This window comes from Lepisosteus oculatus, chromosome 14, assembly GCF_040954835.1.
Source record: "Lepisosteus oculatus isolate fLepOcu1 chromosome 14, fLepOcu1.hap2, whole genome shotgun sequence".
Lineage (NCBI taxonomy): Eukaryota > Metazoa > Chordata > Actinopteri > Semionotiformes > Lepisosteidae > Lepisosteus > Lepisosteus oculatus.
The window spans coordinates 49,343,223-49,360,581 of NC_090709.1; the positions used below are offsets into that span (position 1 = coordinate 49,343,223).

General features: G+C 41.6%; 3 non-coding genes across 3 annotated transcripts; 2 read left to right on the forward strand and 1 right to left on the reverse strand.

Annotated features, from left to right (window-relative positions):
- Positions 1 to 3,756: 3,756 nt before the first annotated feature.
- trnar-ucu (transfer RNA arginine (anticodon UCU)) lies at positions 3,757 to 3,849 on the forward strand. The gene is made up of 2 exons: positions 3,757 to 3,793; positions 3,814 to 3,849. It is a non-coding gene; the product is annotated as a tRNA-Arg (tRNA).
- An 11,715-nt stretch (positions 3,850 to 15,564) lies between these two features.
- On the reverse strand, positions 15,565 to 15,636 carry trnat-cgu (transfer RNA threonine (anticodon CGU)). The gene has a single exon. It is a non-coding gene; the product is annotated as a tRNA-Thr (tRNA).
- A 787-nt stretch (positions 15,637 to 16,423) lies between these two features.
- trnai-uau (transfer RNA isoleucine (anticodon UAU)) lies at positions 16,424 to 16,517 on the forward strand. Its single transcript has 2 exons — positions 16,424 to 16,461; positions 16,482 to 16,517. It is a non-coding gene; the product is annotated as a tRNA-Ile (tRNA).
- The last annotated feature ends 842 nt before the right edge of the window (positions 16,518 to 17,359 follow it).

Sequence of the window (17,359 nt, forward strand, 5' to 3'; positions counted from 1 at the left end):
ACACGCGTTACAGTATGCTCCTATTCTTTTTATGCTCAGGTACTAAGATTTCCCTTCAGTGGTAAAATTCCATATGAATATTCAATGCTAAAATGTGCACAGTAAAGACATTTACTGTAAATCTTTCTACGACCGACCAACGGACTACGAGTGCCCCTGTCGGTCAACCAATCACGTACCGCGGTATTTTGCGTCATCGCGCGTCACAATGCGCGACGCCGTAGCCAATTACCTCCGGTATGTGTCTGTACTGCGCACTTTGAATGGCTGCATCTGTACCTTCCAATCACTGATGTCGCTCTCCCTAAACCTTAACGTGATGTTTTGCAGATGTGCAGTGTGCCTTTACTCCTGTATTAAAAACGACCTCTGTTGTCGGGCGGAGTTGAAGGAGAACTAACTGCACAGAAAAAGTATGTAACGATAAAATGTTTCTACACTTCAGAATGTCCCTTTAAATCCCTGCTCACACACGTCGGTGTGGGGAGCGGGCAGGTAGAGAGCTTTTCCAGAAACTCATGATGTTTCTCATGGGGTGTTACCTGCAGTAGTATCTCTCTCCACGCCTTTGGAAAGAAAAGAGTGGCTCCAGTGCAGGGTAAGGTCAGAACAGCTGGTCTGATTGTCTTAGAAAACAAGAAATTAAAATCAACAGGGAAATTGAACAATACAGAAATCAGAGCAGTATACAATAGGAAGCAAGCAAACAAAATGCTCAGCAAAATCGTAGTTGAGTAAATTGGTGTAAAAAAAATATTTGTAAGCAAAGGAGAGCCCGTGCTGCGTGTGAAACACATCAATAGTTCAGCATTTCTGAAACGTTTAATTGAATTGACAAAGAAATCCTCTCCTTAAACTTCAAAAAAGGATTATCTGTGGAGCCAGCAGGCGAAACACTGCAGTTGCCCGTTTCTCACAGGTGTTTGAAGTTGTGGATAACATTTAGTTAAACCTAATAACTGGTTGGGCCACCCTTAGAAGCAACAACTGCAATCAAGCGTTTGCGATAACTGGCAATGAGTCTTTTACAATGCTGTGGAGGAAATTTGGCCCACTCATCTTTGCAGAATTGTTGTAATTCAGCCACTATGGAGGGTTTTCGAGCCTTAACCGCTTTTTTAAGGTCATGCCACAACATCTCAATCGGATTCAGGTCAGGACTTTGACTAGGCCACTCCAAAGTCTTCATTTTGTTTTTCTTAAGCCATTCAGAGGTGGACTTGCTGGTGTGTTTTGAACTTGAACTTGAACTTTATTGCCATATGTAACCGGTACTGGTACAATGGAATTCTTACTTACAGAAAGTCTCTCGATTGTAAAACAAGTGTAAAAAACAAGACAAAGTGCAAACAGTGCATCAAGACAATGTACAAACAAACAATAGACAATGTGCAAGTAAACATGTAGACAGTTTGAATGTAAACAATACAGACGTGTAAACAATGACTGGAGATGTGCAATAGATAAGAAATCATAAAGAGGTAGATGGTGATGGTGTAGGTGTGGTCCGAGGGGGATGGCTAAATTTGTTCGCCAGTCTCACTGCTTGTGGATAGAAGCTGTTGAAGAATCTAGTGTTAAGTGTCCGTATGCTCTTATATCTCTTGCCTGAGGGCAGTGGGGTGAAGAGCTCATGCCCGGGGTGGTGACTGTCCTCTGTGATGGCCAGAATTCTACCACGGCAGCGGTCCTCATAGAGCTGTTTAATCTCGTTGAGACTGCAGCCGATGATCTTCTGGGCCATATTGACCATTCTCTGTAGTGCCTTTCTTTCTCGCGAAGAGGTGTTACCATACCACACAGTGATCCCGTTGGTGAGGATGCTCTCGATGGTGCAGCAGTAGAAGTTCACCAACACATGTATTGGCATCCCCCATCACTTGAGGCACCTCAAGAAATAAAGGCGCTGCTGAGCCTTCTTCATGATAGAGTCAGTGTTCACAGTCCAGGTTAGATCTTTAGAGATGTGAATTCCCAAAAACCTAAAGCTGGTGACTGTTTCCACTTCCGTTCCATCAATACTGAGTGGGCTGTGAGTGTATGGCCTGTGTCTCCGAAAGTCCACTTTTAGCTCTTTCGTTTTCTTTATGTTCAAGTCCAGGTTATTGCTATGACACCACCTAAGCAGCTGTACAACTTCATCCCTGTAAGTGGACTCGTCATCATCACTGATCAGTCCTATTATAGTGGTGTCATCGGCAAACTTAATGATGCGGTTGTTGCTGTGTCTTGCTGTGCAGTCGTGAGTAAATAGGGAGTACAACCTTGGACTCAGACAGCAGCCTTGTGGGGTTCCAGTGCTCAGGGTGAGTGGTGTTGATGTTTTATTGCCTATCCGCACCACCTGTGGTCTCTCAATAAGAAAGTCCAGCAGCCAGTTGCAGACAGAGTTGCACAGACCTAATCCCCTGAGCTTTGTCACCAGTTGACTGGGTATGATGGAATTGAATGCTGAACCGTAGTCCACAAACAGCATTCTCACATACGAGTTCTTAGTGTCCAGGTGTTCCAAGGTTGTATGCAGAGCCAGGGAGACAGCATCATCCACTGCTCTGTTGTTCTGGTAGGCGAACTGCAAGGGGTCCAGGGATTCTGTGATGGAGGAGTTGATGTGTGACAACACCAGCTTCTCCAGGCATTTCATCACCACAGATGTTAATGCTACTGGGCAGTAATCATTCAGGCATGTCACTTTTGTCTTTTTGGGGGTTGGAACAATAGTGTTTTTTTTAAAGCAGGTGGGGACCATGGACTGTGACAGGGAGGAGTTAAAGATGTCCGTAAACACTGTGGTCAGCTGGGCTGCACATGTCCTCAGGACGTGAGGTGGTATCCCATCAGGCCCTGCAGCCTTACGGATTTTCACCCTGCTCAGAGTCTTCTGCACGTCCTGCTCTGAGAGTTTCAGATCAAACTCGCCCTGCACACTTGGGGTCTTCTCAGCATTGCCCTTGTTCAGAGCATCAAAGTGGGCATAGAAGTTTGCCCGCTTTGGATCATTGTCCTGTTGCAGAACCCAAGTGCGCTTCAGCTTGAGGTCACGAACAGATGGCCGGACATTCTCCTTCAGGATTTTTTGGTAGACGGCAGAATTCATGGTTCCATTTACCACAGCAAGTCTTCCAGGTCCTGAAGCAGCAAAACAGCCCCAGACCATCACACTACCACCACCATATTTTACTGTTGGTATGATGTTCCTTTTCTGAAATGCTGTGTTACTTTTACGCCAGATGGGACACACACCTTCCAAAAAGTTCAACTTTTGTCTCGTCAGTCCACAGAGTGTTTTCCCAAAAGTCTTGGGGGTCATCAAGATGTTTTCTGGCTCATCAGTGGTTTTCGTCTTGGAATTCTGCCATGCAGGCCATTTTTGCCCAGTCTCTTTCTTATGGTGGAGTCATGAACACTGACCTTAACTGAGGCAAGTGAAGCCTGCAGTTCTTTGGATGTTGTTGTGGGGTTTTTTGTGACCTCTTGGATGAGTCTTCGCTGTGCTCTTGGGGTAATTTTGGTCTTTAGAACTGGCTTTATAAACTTTTCCAGACTGATAAATCTCAATCACTTTTTCAGACAGGGCCATGTAGGTTTAATTTTTCCCTTAATAATAAAAACCTTCATTTAAAAACTGCATTTTGTGTTTACTTGTGTTATCTTTGTCTAATATTTCAATTTATTTGATGATCTAAAACTTTCAGTGTGACAAACATGCAAAAAAATAAGAAATCAGGAAGGGGGCAAACTCTTTTTCATACAGCTGGCTCTGTGGCGCAATGGAGAGCGCGTTGGACTTCTAGGCCTTGATAGAATGAAGTCATTCAAAGGTTGTGGGTTCGAGTCCCACCAGAGTCATGTATCATTTTTATTGAACCTTTCGAAATCCTCTAGGGATTGGTGTTGATCAAGTCAAATACAGGACTTCTTAAGAGTCCACAGTTGAAAATGAACCAGCAGCCACAAGAAAGAAATTAGCACTGGACTGTGATCACATCACTCCTGTCCTGGAGTCCTTGCACTGGCTTCCTGTCAACTTCAAAATCCTCAAGCTCAGCTATAAGGCTCTCCATGGCTTGGCACCTCAGTACCTGTCTGGGTTATCGCCCTACTCCCCACCTCACAACCTTCGCTCTTCTAATTGTGTTTTCCTATCTGTCCCCCAGTCCATCTGGACTACACTCTATGGGTGACAGGGCCTTCTCCTGTTTTGCCCCAAAGCTCTGGATCTTTATCCCCAAGGATATCAGTCACCTTCTCTAAACTCCTTCAAATCCAGACTCAAAACCCTCTTCTTTAGAAGAGCTTTTAATGCACTATTCTTTACCCCTCTGTTCCTACTGTATTTAATACCACCATCTATTGTCTCCTCTAACTGTGTATTCTCATCCTGCTTATCTTGTGTATTTTTTTAACTTTATTGTTGTCATTCTGTAAAGTGCTTTGAAAAGCCACCTTTAAAAGCGCTATATAATGTAAAGATTATTATTATTATTAATAATGAACAGTGCATTTAACACTGAGCACATGTGGTCCTTCTTTGCAAAGGATTGCAAAGGTTGGGAATTAGCTTTTCACTCGTGTTGTTGAAGACCGTATCCTGGCTGTGTTGCAGGAAATGTCTGGATGCCATCACCGGATCAAGGAGAGGATCAGGGTTTTGGGAAGTCTTTTTGATGCCTGACACTGTGTGTTTCCTGGTTGTAACGGGTGTCATTCTGGACCTAAACAACAGAGAACACCATTGAAATCGCTGGACTGCCTAGCGGACACTTTGTCGCCTTCTTCTGACCTGTAATTAATGTGATTCTCTGAAAACGTGGCACGTTGTATCTGCAAAGGAACAAGTAGAAGAAGGCTCCACGGCCGAAACGTTGTGTTCTCTTTCTTCTTTTTTTCAGCATGGAATAAACCTATTACTTGTTCCTTTGCAGCCTACGCATGCTGACGCAGCTACCCACCTGAACTACGTTGTATCTGTGCTACCTTTATGGAGGGTGACCACACTCATAAGGATCATAGATTCGATCACAAGCATCTAAAAATGAGAATGAGAAAATGACATCACGCTATAAGGCTGAATGGCACGAATTCTCCTGTTCCTTCTGCAGCAAATGTGAGTTTTTTTGCTTCTTAACACTGAGATAGTTGGAGATATTTGGCAGATGTGGGATTCCAACTCAACCCTCAAAGAGACTGGAGCTTTAATCCAGCTCTAAACTAAAAACTTACTGACTTGTAAGGGCTGGTAGGAGAGGAAAAGAATAAATGCTTCTTTTTTGGTCTTTAGCTACTAAAAGAAAGGAAAAAATATTTGATTATTATTTATTCACCAGTTGTTTTGATCAAATTATTGTAACGCAGTGCCATATTAAGGTATAATATGTACATGAACGTCATGTCTGAGTCGATGATGGCAGCTGAGTATCGCTGGAGGACAGTTCATCATGAGTAGGTAAGCCTGCATAATGAGGGAGAAGAGATCGGCCTCTCTGATGCAGTGTCCAGTGACACTAACCTTCTGTCCTACTGTTCTCTGCTAATGTAGAGGGTGAATGCTTATTTAGGTGAATGTAAGGTTTCATTCTTGTAAAATATTTCCGAGCACTTTTTTTGTTGCTGAAAATTAATCTCGTGCATTTGAATGAATTCCGATATTGTCACCTAATTCTATACATTGTTTCATCAGACTAGAACTTTTATAGGAGCTCAATTGCATTTATGAATTGCATAGTGATAGTATTTCTTTCCGTTTAAATACTTCAGTCAAAAATGTAGAGAAGGTGCTCCTGTTTTCACCATTATAAGAACTGTGATGCACCAGTAATATTTACTCTCACAAAAGTATTGTAATTGTATTGTTCTGTTCTGTAACAATCTTGAGTGACACAAACCTTCTGTTTTACTGCACTACACTTCTCCAGAGGCCAGTTCAGCACACAAGGATCCTCAGTCAAACAAACAATGCAATCGCTTGATAAAAGCCATTCCTCATCCTTTCTCTTAGTATTGGTGCAACTTTTGTATCCAAAGAAGGCGATTTGACAATGAAAGGTGCAATCATCTTAAAGAGAGTCTTCATGAAGGCATGCACAGCTTAAGGCACATGAAGCTGAATCCGTGAGCTGATTGACACAAAACAATGTCGCTTCGCATTATCCGCAAAGCTGTTTTGCTTGTCTGACCACCTCTTCGTACTTTACAGTGAGCGCATATATTTCAGTTTCTTCTTTTGTATTTTCCTTACTATTTTACTGTCCCTTTCCCCCATGTGGAGATGTATCCACTGCCAAAACTGCTGTCTGATTATTTAAATTATCTGTAAAACTGTTACATGACTTCATCTAATTGTAAATTTATAAGACAGTCTGTGAGACATTTGTGAGAGTAGCTGAATCCCAGGGCTGGTGTGGAATCACACACAGACAGGTCTTCTGTGTGATCTGAGTCCCACTGCTCAGAGCTACAGACTGGTCAAATGGTCACTATTGTAGACACGAGCATCGGACCATTGGTTACAAATAATCAATATACTGATCATAGTCTCACTACTGGTGTTTATTACATAAATACTATATATAAATAATAAGATAATTCCACACTCATGTGTGTTATAAAACATTTATAAATTTTGGGAGGCTGACATACAGTAAAGAAAGTAATACTGAAGGGCTGGAAGTCCTGGAAAGGGTTAATAGAAACTTCTTGCTTCTGACCTGGAACAGAGCCCACAGCTGCCAGATCAGTGACCCCTGAGCCCAGTTCACAGAGAGGAGAACCAGGAGGTCTTCTCTGTCTCTAAGAGGCTGTTAGGAAGGAGAAAAGGGGGAGATGTGACTTGAGTCCAAGCTGTTCTGATATTATTCATGAAGCAGCACTGATTGTCTGAATATTTTCTGGTCCTGGATTGTGAAGATAGCGAGCAGTATGGAGTTGAGCTTCAGTCTGAGTGTTAGTCTACACTGTGAATCCGAATGAGAAGAGAATATTGATTTTTTATTCTGCCTCTGAGAATTTTTCTTCTTTGCCAGGTGGTGTTACATCCCCTTTAGATACTCTACACAGACTGCCAGAGAGAACAGGAGAGAGAGAGATGGACAGATAAGAGCACACGCAGTGAGAGAGACATACGTCTTGATTTACTTTGAAGCAAGTGTTCCTTTCTGGAACAAGTCGTTTCTGAACTTCAAGACATTCATACAACTTCTGAAAGATAAAAAACAATCTTGCTTATCAGGACAGAAGAAATACTGCAAAAAAATGCCAGTGATTTTTTCTCATTTTAACGAAATGTGCAGAAAAACAACGGCAGTGCATCTCCATCGTCTTGATTTAGCTTAATACAAGTATTCACTTCCTTTTATGAAAATAAAAACCTGTGAAAGATGAAATAAAGTTCTTGATTATTCTTCGTCAGTGCAGAAGAAGTACTGCCAGCTGACAGGAAAATGCCAGTATTTTATTTTCTTAAACTGCAAACGTATGAATGGTGAAAATGTGTCTCTGTGCAGCTATTAAACAAAGAGCTGGTGGTTCAAGCACACTCAGGGACACGCTTCAGATTGTTATGATGTAACATAACCTTCGCTAAAAATTGATGGGATTTCTTTGCAAACCCTCTTGAACTTCGCAGAAAATGTGCGTTTTACTTGTGTGGAACTACAAGTAAAGAATTAAGTACCTAAGTCAATGTCCAAGAAAACCATCTTCACATGGGGAATTTTTCTTCAACTGGCTGTTGGGAGAATTCATTTATACACCCGTTGTATCCTTAGCAAAAATATTTTATAATTAGAACACAGATTTGTTGGAGAACTTGACAGTCCTTGACAATTATTATTAAATAAGTATTATACAAATGTGCGCTGCTATTTTAAATATGTACCTTAATTGTAATATATATAAACATAATTGTTTTGATATGGATGTTCATTTGAAGAATTTGAGGAAACTATCAAGGATCGCAGAACAACCAAAGATACATTTGGGCATCTGCTATTGGTAAAGATGAAAGAGTACCGTAAGTGTGAAGCTTGCATACACACGAGAGAAAAAAATAGTTTTAATGCACTTCGTTAAACGGATGGTGTGCTTATCAATCGTGCATAAAATGTACATAGCAGAGGATGGTTTCGATCCATCGACTTCTGGGTTATGGGCCCAGCACGCTTCCGCTGCGCCACTCTGCTGATAGCTATCTTAGTGTGATGCAACACAACTTTTCTATCTTTGCTTTCGAAAAGTGCACCCAAGATGAAAAGTCTAAACAGTTAACGCAGACGTCACTTTGAGCACTTGGTCTTTTATAGTACGAATCATCACAAGCTGCTCTACATGGGCGTGTCTTCAAGATCGTTGTGAACCAAAGCTTCTACTTTCCTAAGCAACTGATTCTTTTGTCGTTAATTCCCAAATCTTCAATGAGAATCAGTGAAACGAAAACCAAACACACTCGCTTCCTAGCGTGAAAGAAAAATGATTGAAGCATTTGAGAAATAGCAAAAGTAGTCTGAACAGCTCCAGCTGTTCAGACTAATCAACTGCTCTAAAAAGAGATCGCTCCTGTGATTCAGGAAGCACAGCACAGTTCTAAAAGCAGAGGTTGAAAAGCATCTGAAAAAAATAAAATAAAAAATAAATAAATAAAAATAATAATAAAAAAAGCGTCTGGATACGTAAAATGTCAATTTATCTAAGTCACATCTTCAGCTTTGAAAGATTGTAATCCATATATTTTTGTTTCACTCTTTTTTACATAACAGGCTTTCGATAAATAAACTGTATTGTAATGAAGGCTGCATTAGAAAATGTGTATCTACTGTAGCATTGTTAAATAAAATCGGGACATGTGCCAGTCTCGAATTAATCACTCTTTGCAGGCACACTACGGAAACCTGCAGATGTTCATTGAAAGAAGTGACTCCTGCAAAGTGTTAATCGTCGAGAAAAGCACTCCTCTCGGGAATATATTTCCAATTTCTGAAGAGCCGATTTTCGCGATTCTTTCCCCGATATTTTTTTTTCCGGTGCGGTTATTATCGCGTTCGAAAGATGATTTTCATAATGGACGTGTTACCTGCAAAGTCACAGTGAAACTGTTAATGGCGAAAAGATTCAGAATATTTTTTTTAAATACCCATTTAAGTTTTTAGCATTCTTACAAGCAAATTGTTTATGGAAACGCTAGGGTAAATTACAGTGTAAATAGACAGGAGCTATTACTATTTTAAACACTAGTTGTGATAGCTGTAGCTCTTATCTGCATCTAAGTTCCCGGTATGAATACTATAGGTTATAATTTATCTGCTCGGGCTAAGATACGTTCCTGTTTCTCAGTTTGATCAAATATGTATATTGTTAAACCCTGCAAATTGAAAAAAACAGTTTCGGTGGCGCTGCACTTTAATCATTTAGCACTATCTATACAGCTTGCGAAAGATGAAACACAAATCTTGCTTATCAGTGAAGAAGAGGTACTCCCAGCAGGCCAGCTAATACCAGCAAATTTTTTTTTCACCCTGACCCAGAGAATGGAGAAAAGAGACGTGCCTGTGGCTCTGCAGTTTAATCAGTTCGTGAGTTCGGCGGTTAACTGAAAGAATGGTAAACGGAGCTCGCCCCAGCTAATCCTTTTTCTTTTAAAGAGGAGAAAAATTAACTTTGCCGGCATTTTTACAAGCTATAAAAGATGGCAAAGTGCACAGAAAAAAAACACACTACAGATTATTTTTTGGAGCCGAAGCAGCGATGTCCTTTCCTATTCAATTGATAAAGCTCACCCAGTGAATACTGTTAACAGAATGTGAAAGCATGGTCAACTTTGTAACTGCAACCACAGGAAAAACAGCAAGAAGCAGACTCCATTCCCCATTTAAATCTGTCGTGAAAGGTATGTTTTTTGAATGCATGAAGTCAATCCCACGATTGCTTTTGAACTTGGACAAAGCACTTCCAAAGGAGCGCTATGCGCAAAGATTTAACAAGATCAACCCCCGCCAACGATTCGGTGTGAAGAAGCAGAACATTCAAGTTTCACAGACAGAAGCAGTACGCCAGGATAACCAACATTAAAACGAAGGGCACACTACGATTTGCATTGACACAAAAGTGATCTCGGCAGATGTCGTTCCCTGCATAATGCAAAAAGTGGCAGAGCGCATCTGGGTTGAGAGGACTCAAGAAGGTTTTTGTTTTCTGCCTTGATGTCAAGCTGACAAAGTATCTTTAAAAACTTTACTTAGTTTTTCGAGAGACTGCTGAACAGCATAGGATCTACACACACATGAGGAGACTGAGGGAACACGTACACATCTTTAGGGTGGTAATTACTTAACAACAGGCTATACACTTATAAGGCTACACAGGACACTAAAACTACTACGACACTATTTATATATGGAGGGTCAGCTGCTGGTCATCGAGCTGACCCTCAGACACTCCCCAGCTACAACTCCCAGCCTCCTCCGTGGTGCTATGAGTGCCTAGGTACTCTTCCTCCTCACCACCGGGCGAGGGCGTTACAATACTTACGAGGAGGACATCGCTCTCTCCGACCCCCAACATCGTGTCCCGACCCACCGTGCTGGAAGCCGACGCGTGCTGTTATTCCTTTACAGAGCAGAAATGACAACCTAGGAGCCGAGAGATCATTTCAGCATTTTGCGTCTGAACGGAAAACACAAACAACCAACTCAGAATGACTTGCCTTTGACGCTTTTCAAAGCGTTCTTTGTGCACGACGACTGTTCCGCCTAGCAGATACAAATGGGTTGTGGCTTGAAAACGCAAGCGATGTTTATTTTTTGACTGGAAAGGTGCAAATGGAGCACACCTTCTCTCATCGCTCTCCGTGGCGCAATCGGTGAGAGTGTTCTACTATTAACTGAAAGATTGGTGGTTCAAACCCACCCAGGGATGTAAACACTGTCTCCACTAAAGCTGAAACCATAACCCTCTTTATACATTAAGTCTTTTGCTTGTGTCTAACAACAACACTAGAGACCGGGGAAGTCCAATAGTGATCAACACCGCAACTCCCCAGAAAACCATTTTCACCCATGGAAAAGTATATTTGAATGGCTGGCGGGAGATATCAGTTATACTCCTGTTGCGTCCTCTGCTAAAATCGTTTAGAAATACAACGAGGAATTGTTTGAGAACTTGACAAGCATTGTTACGTTAGCACTGTGAAGGTGGATGTTGATATTTTAATATATTTACCTTAATTTTAACATAAATATAAAGATAAATGCTGTACAATCTATGCTGTACAATCAAACACAGTTATATTTTGAGTCTCATACTGATCGTTGTATGGCTCCAAAAGAACATTTTAAAGCTGATACATTTTCGATTGGAATTTGCTTCTAGCTGCAATCGGTATCTTTTACTTTATGTATGGTAGTGGAAATATATTTTTTAAGTGTTTTCTAAAGCAGATCCCATAAAGTATTGCCAGGACCTGCCTTTAGCGCTCAGTAGCGATAACACTGTTGATATAGACAGAGAAGAACTGTAAGATGAATTGATGATCTAAGCTAAAATAGCTCTAACACCCCTCCTGTAACAGTGTTTGTATTCATAGCAAGTAATATTCTTTTTCAACCCCGAACGTAGCTTTTGCATTAAGTTTTATGTAACCATTAGCGATTTTGGTAGCTTCTGGAGAGCGCACTTTTTCAAACTGAAGCTTATAAGAACATTATTCAAGACTCACCATGGCCCAGAGTGGTTCATCGGGACAAGGATTAACATCAATTGAAAGTACTCCAAAATAAAAGATTTGACCGAAAAATTGAAAGAGTAGGCAAGTATTAAAACAGCACCATAACTTCTTGAGTTCCAATCTCTTTCCTGGTTCAGGCCATGTAAAATGACATAATCAGTGGTGTCATGCCGAGGTTGTGAGTTTAAGCCTCACCTGGAGCAGCCAGGTTTTCTGTCTTGACAGGTAAACAGTGTTTTGTGTTATTTGCTAAATGGAGAGAGGATTCTGTGTTAATTGGCTCCTCCTGGGAGAGGTCAAGATGAGAAGTTCACGAGGCTGGTGGTAAATATCCTGTTCAGGAATATCGTGGCTGTAGGGGGTCAGATCTATAAATATAGTAAACACATTAGTGGAGATGGTGTGCCTGCTCTCTGTGTGAGAGCCAGGCAGGAAGAAGAATCTGTGGTCTGGGAAGAAAAGACCCTCTTCAGAAGAGCAGCGCTTCTCACAGGAGAGAATGAAAACAAAATCTTTTTCAGGGACGCTGATTTTTCTCTTTGGGGGAATTAAAAGCACTTGTAGCAAGTGACCTTGTGGAGCAACGGTAGCGCGTCTGACTCCAGCTCAGAAGATTGCGTGTTCAAATCATGTCGAGGTCAGCTGATGTGTCTGCAGGTTCTGCTGGTGCTGAACCTTGTGATCACACCACATAGGTCATCTGGATGAAATAACAGAGGAATATAGAACATGCAGTCAGGAGCGTATGCAACGAATCACTTTGAACACGACAAGAGAAAAGGCACACTGCACATCCGCAGAACATGACGTCCGACTTTAGAGATAGTAACATCAGAGATTGGAAGTTCTTGGTCCAGGTTGGAGGGTTGCACCCATTCTGAGTCTTGTTAGCTGGAATGGATGGGTTTGGGGGTGTTGATACCAGAGCGGTCCAGGAGGGGGGTGCAGGTGTCTCAGGGGCATTCTTGTTTTTCTATGAGTTCAGGTTGATTCTGTTGGTTCTGTCACGAATCTCCCTCATGCAAGCAAGCGCTCCCACATTCCCTCGAGCTCTCCCCGTACCTAACATGTACGCGTCAATCAGTCCTCAACTTAAACCCTCATCTGTCCCCCGGTCATTGCTCATGATTGAGATTCTCTCCCGGAGCTTACCTACTAACTACACCTTTGTTTTACTACGACTTCTCCCCTGGACCTCGACCCCGCTTTTCTGACTACCGCTTTAGCCACTCAATTTTGTACCTTCGCCTATTTTACGCTTTCTCGGATCCTGACCCCAGCCTGTCTCTTCGTTTACGCCTCTGCCTTCTGAATCCACACCGACGCAACTTCTACGCCTTCCCTGACTCTGACCCCTGCCAATCCCTCGACTACGCCTTCGCCTGTCGATTCTGTGCCTATGCCTGTACTACGCCTTCCCGGATTCGGACCCCTGCTTGTTTACTCTGACTACGCCTGCGTCTCGCGCCAACCTTACCAAGGGCACCGCATTGGATCCCTATCCTCAGCATTCAGCCCCTGCGTGACAGGTTCTGAGTGTCTTGGTTACATCTGTTTGTGTGTATAGATGAAAAAGCTATTGAAGGGCACCCCCCACCCCCTACACATCTCGGTGGAAGTTGCCATGTTCAAAAAATCCTAAAAAGAGAATTAAAGTTTCACACAACAAAGCATGACTGTGAAAGGTCAGGAGGCCTGCCTAGTGAGCACAACACTTGATCACAGTAAAAAAATAATTAAAAAATAAAGAAATGGTCCACAACTCAAAGCAAGGTTGTATAAGTTTAGGGAAGCTGTCTGGTGTGTAAAACACCTGGTTGCAGCACTGTGGCTGTTTTGCTTGAAGAGCTATTGACTCATGAATAGCACCCGCCCATCCCCATGTTCCGCCTGTCTAATGGTGCCATATTGAAAAAATCATAAAAAATAAAGAAAGGGGCCACAGCCACAGCAAGGTTGTATAAGGTTAGGGGGCCTGTTTGGTGTGTAAAACACCTGGTTGCAGCACTGTGGGTGTTGTGCTTGAAGAGCTATTGAGCCACGAAGAAGACCCACCTATCCCAGTGTATCACCTGTAGTGTTATCTTCAAAAAATCATAAAAAAAATAAAGAAAGGGGCACAGCCACAGCAAGGTTGTATAAGGTTAGGGGGCCTGTTTGGTGTGTAAAACACTTGGTTTCAGCAGTGTGGCTGTTGTATTTGAAATGCTATTGAGCCGTGAAGACGACCTGTCCCAGTGTATTACCTGTAGTGTTATCTTCAAAAAAGCATACAAAAATAAAGGTTCCACAACCCAAAACAAAGCTGGGAAAAGTCAGAGGACCTGCTTAGTGTGCAATACTCTTGCAGCATTGTGGGTGCTGTGGTTTAAATGCTATTGGTTTGTGAACAGAATACCCCTATCCCAGTGCATTGTGCCACATTAAATAAAAGCACGAGAAAAAGAGATTCAGAACACAAAGCTGTGTCAGTGTTCTGTGTAAAAAGTCGGTCTGAACATCATGGGAGCTGTTTTTAATAAGCTGCTGAGAAAAGAATATTTTAATCTTCCTGTTGTCAGTAGTATTGTCAATATAGTTGACCCTTACCTGAATGAAAATAGGATGTAAAGGACGGGTTAATCAAACAAAGCTTTATTCCCGTGCTTACAGTCTGGGTAATTGGAGACTGCGCTGTTCTGCTTCCTATGGTCATATACGGGTTTTTCTCACGAAGCCATATTGAACAGTATTTCTCGTGTTGTGAACGTGTGCACACAGTGGTCCCCCGGGTTCCAGTTCGTGCGTAATTACGCATCGATGAAAAACCAGAGGTTTAAAAAAAGATAATTAGCTCACTGATACTTTGATGTAGAGGCTCTGGAAATATCCACAAGTTGTGGTCTTTAAAATGCATTTGGTTTGAAGGCGTTCTGTGCTTCCATTGCGAAGATATGGACAAAAGAATATTCGAGTGTGGTTAAAAAAACGTCATAAAAAACGACAAAGTGAAGGCTGAGAAAGCATTCACAATGTATTTTATACACAAAGCATGTGTTTTTGTAACTCTAAGAGATTTCGCGAAAGCGCTACAGGCGTGCCAAAATCGTTTTCGAACTTCAAGCTAACTTTACCCCGGTAGCATTGGTCAGTGCGGTCAGGTCGGGACTAAAACGATAGTAAGGTGCTGGTTCAAGCATATCTAGGCACGCCTTTCTCACTGTTCCATCGTGAACATCATCTAGAGAAAAAGTGTCATGTACTGTTTAATACATTATTGACCTTATTGATATTTTGTGGGAATAAAAATGCTTTGCATGTATCGAATTACAGCACGTAACAACTGACTACCTGAGTCGATATAATTGGCAATTTCCAATATCAACATCAGAAACTTCAAGAAAAATAAGATTCCATATCTTGGAATGTAGGGCGGGAGAATTCATTTATACTCCTGTTGCATCTTGAGCTAAACTTTTTTTTTAAATATGACGCAGATTTGCTCAAGATACTTGTAATCGGCTTAAAGAGAGTTTTCATGAAGACATATATCGGCTAGCTCTCCACTGTTAATTGACAGAACTTTTGAAGAAACTGTTCTCATATAAGCAACATACAAATTACACATCTTAATGAACATGAAGGGAAATCCGGGTTGTGAATAACATAAAACTGTCACTTCACATAATTGAGTTCTTGAGGATGGCACCTAAGACCACTCAGCCATCCTGACAAGCAGTGGAGGATGCCTGTTGCTTTGTCAAAGGATTATTAACTACTACTGACAGTTCTTTTCTTATTATTATAGAGATTTCTACATTGCAAGACAATTGACGATTTAGATAAAGGTATGTCGCAGTAAGCAAACCAGGCACGGACGGGGTTTGAACCCGCACTCTTCGGTTTACGAAACCAACGCCTTACCACTTAGCCACCGTGCCCCTGTTTTTTTTTTTCCCATCAAGGCTAATACATTTTGAAAATAAAAAAAATCTTTGTGCACAAATTGCAATGGCAGGAGGAGTAAAACAAATATGATTATGATGTACAGTAATTGTCCACTTGGTGAAATATTCACTTTTTTGGCCCTCTGAATATAGCTCTTCTGTGGAGCTGGCTTCAGACTCTGCTTATAGCGCCCGTTAAATAAAATAGATATTTTATTTTTACAGGAAGACGCATTCTGAAATGAATCTCTGCAGTTTTAGAAAAGTTTTGAATGGCGTATTTTATACAACGCACAAACAGTATTCTAATTGCAGACTGCAGATCTGTGCAGCAATCGTACTACATTTCACTGTGATTCTGAAATACTTCTAGCAAACATATTCAGGTTTCCTTGAACTTTTAATAAAAAACGACTTTGCTTTCAATCTCTGATGTCACTGTAAACTCGGACGTGATGTTCCGCAGATGTGCAGTGTGCCTTCTTTCTTATTCAAGTTTACTGGATTTTTTAAATGAAAATACAAACTGGACAGTTTCAGACACATGAAGACTCATAAATGTCACTACAAATGACAAATTTGTAGTGTAAATCCGCCAGGCTGATTTACGTGTCTGACAATCTCTCTCCTCCTTCTTCTGCAGTGAGCACTATTTTTTCATTTTCTTCCCTTGTAGTTTCCTTGCTCTTTTACTGTCCCTTTCCCCCACGGAGAGACGGAAAACATGCCGAAATCCTGTTTTCCTGCAACGTCAGTCTGTGAAGGGAAGGGATTTTATGCAGCTTCAGTGGCACAATTTGTCAGCGTGCGGTACTTATACAGCAATGCACAGCAGAGTCATGCCGAGGTTGTGAGTTCGAGCCTCACCTGGAGCAGCGTGGCCTGTCTTTAGCTACTGAAAGCAACTGTCCACTTTAGATACTGCTACTTATAGGTTATCTAACAGGATTGTAGCCTGTTAGGTATTTGCTGGAGATCCGGTCTAAATTAACATCAAAGGAACAGGTAAAGGTTTATTCCACGTCACACCTGAAGAAGGTTCCACGTTGTGTTTCCTTCTCCTTTCAGCATGGAATAAACCTATACTTTTTCCTTTGCAGCTGACGCAGGTCACTACTTAAATTCCCATCAGCTGTGGACCCCCAGCTGATCTCTACACAGATAGATGAGAGATATCTTCTTAGACGAGAGGTCTGCTGGGACTAAGGGAGCACGATGGGGTACCCAAGACTTGAAAAAGCTCTCGCATTACATTCTGTGTTTATGTTGTTTCCCAGATTTGTTTTTAATGTTCTTTTTGTTTTGAAGTTGTTCCTTTAAGTATTTTTTTATTTTATTTTCTGTAGTTGTTAGACTACTACAGTGATTTACCTAGGTTCCCGGAAGGCTTCTCGCATCGTGGTTGTTGTGTTTTTAGGTTACAAGTATTTTTTTTCTATTGATAGGACCCCACGCATTACTGTGGGACTAGTTAACTTAAGTTCCTACATTATACCTGAAATTACCACATAAACTACTACTCTGTAGTGTGAATCCCATCCTTGTGAAGTTCCGCAGTTGACAAATGTGCCTTTTTAAACTGGGTGTGCTTTCATTTCGTCTTTCGCTCCTGTACTACAGCAGTAATATTTCTAGATGTGCATGAACATGGTATAGTAGGCTGACGGCAGGAACATGTAGCCCACAAGCAGTGACAGTATCAGAGGTGTCTGCAGTG